Consider the following 4,684-nt stretch of genomic DNA (forward strand, 5'->3'; position numbering starts at 1 on the left):
TGTTCTGCTAGTAAGACATAGAATTTGTGAGAGACACAGATCTCTGTCTTTGTACAGTCAAACCATCCCCCACACAGTAAAAAAACACTCCCAGGGAACACATTTAACCCTTTGATCGCCCCTGATGTTAACTCCTTCCCTGCCAGTGTTATTAGTACAGTGACAGTGCATTTTTTTAGCCCTGATCACTGTACTGGTGTCACTGGTCTCCAAAAAGTGTCAATTAATGTCAGATTTTTTCTGCCGCAATGTCACAGTCCCGCTAATAATCGCTGATTGCCACCATTACTAGTGAAAAGAAAAAAAAGATTGCATAAATCTATCCCATAGTTTGTAGACGCTATAAAGATTGTGCAAACCAATCAATATATGGTTATTGGGATTTTTTACCAAAAACAGAATACATGTTGGCCTAAATTGATGAAGAAATTTGATTTTATAATTTATTTTTTATTGGATGTGTTTTATAGAAGAATGTAAAAATATATATATTTTTAAAAATTATGATTTTTTTTTGCGCAAAAAAACTAGAGAGATGATCGAATATCACCAAAAGAAAGCTTTAATTGTGGGGGGGAAGGGAAAATAATGTTATTTGGGTACAGTGTCGCACGACCGCGCAAATGTCACCTAAAGCACACAGTGCAGTATTGCAAAAAATGGTCTGGTCAGGAAGGGGGGTGAATCTTTTGCAGTTGAAGGGGTTAATGGCCAAATATGTGTAGTCACCTGACCTTCACACCTATATGGGCTGATTGGACATCCCATTTCAAAATGGTGGTCATTAATATGGAGTCCCCCCCCCCCCCCACCTCTGTGCCTATAACTGTCTCCACTTCTCTGGGAAGATTGTTCACAGGATTTCGGAATGCATCTGTGGGGATTTTTGGCCATTCAACCAAGAGAACCATAGTGTGGTCAGGTACTGATGTTGGATAAGAAGACCTGACTCACAATCAGGCTGAGGTCAGGACAGTGTTCATGACATTTGAGTTCCTCCACACCAAACGTATCAATTCATGTCTTTATGGAGCTGGATTGATTGGTTTTCAGGGGGACAGTCATGCTGGAAGAGAAAAGTTTGAAAGAAAACAATCACCTACATATACTGTAGAGCAGGGATATCAAACTCAATTTTATTGTGGGCCACATCAGCAGTATGGTTGCCTTTAGAGGTCCAGTTGTATCTGGGGTGTGATATGTACAGATTTCAGGGGTAAAGAATGTGTTACATAGAGAATGCAGAGTTCAGGATTACACTATGTACAGAGTGTAGAATTCAGGATTACACTATGTACAGAGTGTAGAATTCAGGAGTGCACTATGTACAGAGCGCAGGGTTCAGGGGAACACTATGCACAGTGTGCAACCTCACCCCCTCTCCAAAGCTTCCTCACATCTCTCTCTCCTACCTGGCCTGACTCTAGTACCTCCCTGTGTAGGTGGCTCTGCCTCACCCTGCAGGGAGATCGTTTTCTCTCTCAGATTCTGGAGATCTGTCCCCGCTGGGCCCCACTGTGAGTGTGTACAGGGATCTGTTATTTCCAGGAACCACTGAGAGCAAAGATGTCTCTTGTAAACATAGAAGGCTTCTGTGTTTACAAGTGACAGTAAGGAGCGGAGGGTGAGAACTAGAATGGAGTTCCACATTCCGGCTGTAAAACTGGGTTGGAGGGTCACATGTCAGGGCCTGGTGAGCCGTATTCAGCCCGTGGGCCTTGTGTTTGATATCTGTGCTGTAGAGGGATGATTGATAATAGAAGGAAGACTGAAGCTGTTTCTGGTACTGCTGGTACTGGATTGCACTTGTACTGGCTGGTGATCTGGAATCTTTCTTTTCTATCACTCTCCAATCAGTGTGTGAGGGCAAAGTGGGGGCAAGCTGATATCTTCAGGTGTTGGTTACATTGTGTGAGGCTTTGATTGGTCACAGCATTTTATTTGTGATCAGCACCGTCCAATGGACAATGCAGTGACAGTACTTTGCTTGTGCATGCTGGGGGGCGTGTAAGAGCAAGAAAAAAATGAAGCTCTAAAATATCATCCAATCCTGTGACATCCACATTCCATCCACTTATGTACAATAGGCAGACAGAAGGCAGTCAATGTCCCCAAAAATCATAATTCTGATGATGATGTCATTCATAATGATGATGATCAGGGCAGGACTTACCATTGGCCTTGACTGGGCTCAAGCCCAGGGGCCCCACCCAATAGGGGGCCCCCTTTAAAAAAAAAATTTTTTTTTTTTTTTTTAGGGGTCCGGAGGTCCCCAGGGGCCCGGAGGCCCCCAGGGCCCCGGACGGCAACCCCCCTTTTTTTTATTTATTTTTTGTAAAAAAATGTTTTTTTTTATATATTTTTTATTTTTATATATATAATATTATATATATATATATATATTTTATTATTATTATTAACCACTTGCTTACTGGGCACATATACCCCCCTCCTGCCCAGGTGAAATTTCAGCTTTCGGCACTGCATCGCTTTAACTAACAATTGCGCGGTCGTGCGACGTGGCTCCCAAACAAAATTGACGTCCTTTTTTCCCCACAAGTAGAGCTTTCTTTTGGTGGTATTTGATCGCCTGTGCGGTTTTTATTTTTTGCGCTATAAACAAAATAGTGAGACAATTTTGAAAAAAATACAATATTTTTTACTTCTTGCTATAATAAATATCCCAATTTAAAAAAAAAAAAACATTTTTTTTTCTCAGTTTAGGCCGATACGTATTCTTCTACATATTTTTGGTAAAAAAAAAAAAAAAAATCGCAATAAGCGACTGGTTTGCGCAAAAGTTATAGCGCTTACAAAATAGGGGACAGAATTATTTTTTTTTAATTTTTTTTTTTTACTAGAAATGGCGGCGATCTGCGATTTTTAATGGGACTGCGACGTTATGGCGGACACATCGGACACATTTTTGGCGCCATTCACATTTATACTGCGATCAGTGCTATAAATATGCACTAATTACAGTATAAATGTGACTGGCATTGAAGGGGTTAACACTAGGGGGTGAGGAAGGGGTTAAATGTATCCCTGCTTAGTGTTCTAACTGTAGGTGGAAGGGGGGTGACTGGGGGGGTGACCGATCTGTGTCTCTATGTACAAGAGACACAGATCGGTCTCCTCTCCAGAGACAGCACCGCTGTCTCTGTGTAAAACGGCAATGAGAGATGATCTCATATGTTTACATATGAGATCCTCTCTCATTGGCCGCACAGATCGCCTCGCGAACGGCCACTCTGATTGGCCGTTCGCGGCGATCTGTAATTGGCTGTGTCCGAGGGACACGGCCAACACAGATTTTCCCCGCAGTGCGCTCTGGAGCGCGCGCGGGGACCGCCCTAAGGGGCGGACGTCAATTGACGGCAGTTTGGCGATTGGGATCCGCACTGTAGCCGTCAATTGACGGCAGGCGGATCCCAAGTGGTTAAAGGGCCCAGGGGTCTCCAGGGCCCCGGATGGCAACCCCCCTTTTTTTTATTTATTTTTTGTAAAAAAATGTTTTTTTTATATATTTTTTATTTTTATATATATATAATATATATATATGTATATATATATATATTTTATTATTATTATTAAAGGGCCCAAGGGTCTCCAGGGCCCCCGGATGGCAACCCACCTTTTTTATTTTTTTATAAAAAAAATTAAATTTTTTTTTTATATATATATATATATATATTTTTTTATTAAAGGGCTCAGAGGTCCCCAGGGCCCCATGTGGAAACCCCCCCTTTTTTATTTTTTTTATAAATGTTTATTTTTTTATTTTTGTTTATTTTTTTATTTTTTATTAAAAGGCCCAGAGGTTCCCAGGGGCCCAGAGGTCCCCAGGGCCCCCGGGTTTGGCAACCTCCCTTTTTTTATGTATTTTTTATAAATGTTTTTTTTTATTATTATTAAAGGGCCCAGAGGTTTATTTTTTCTTTTTATTAAAAGGCCCAGAGGTCCCCAGGGCCCCGGATGGCTACATATATTTATATATATTTGTTTTCTTCTTTATTTCTTCTTTTTTTTGTAAAGGCCCCCCCCGCTTCTCAATTTGCGGCAGCCCCCACGCTTCTCAATTTCAGGCGGCAGCACCCCCACCCCCCCTAGGTTCTCTGCTTCAGGGGGCCCATGCCTTAAGCTGTGCAAGGGGCCCCAAAATTCCTGATGGCGGCCCTGCGCATACCTCCCAACACGCACGGATTCTGTGGGACTTTCCCGCACAGACAGCTTCTTCCCGCAGTCCCGCAAAAGGGTTAATTTTCCCGCACTGCAAGAGGAGGCAGCACGGAAGCAGGAGGAAACAGAGAGGTGTGTGGAGGACTGTGGCTGCTGAAGGGAAGATAGCCGAGAGCCGGGCTAATGACAGTCTGTGGCCCCGGCTGTTGGCACAGGTGAGAGGCACTCCCCCCCTCAACAACTGCAAAATCCCCCCCCCCCCTCAACAACTGCAAAATCCCCCCCCGCTCAACAACTTTAATGCGCTCCCCCCCGCTCAACAACTTCAATTCGCCCCCCCCCCGCTCAACAACTTCGATCCCCCCCAATTCTCGGCTCCAGGGGGCCCCTTCAACACTCAAGCCCAGGGGCCCCCACCACCCTAAGTCCTGCCCTGATGATGATGGAAACAATATGACTGAATTTGTTTAATCTGATCTACAGCATTATACATTGACTCAATGTG

The sequence above is a fragment of the Rana temporaria genome, chromosome 1, assembly GCF_905171775.1.
Source record: "Rana temporaria chromosome 1, aRanTem1.1, whole genome shotgun sequence".
Taxonomy (NCBI): domain Eukaryota; kingdom Metazoa; phylum Chordata; class Amphibia; order Anura; family Ranidae; genus Rana; species Rana temporaria.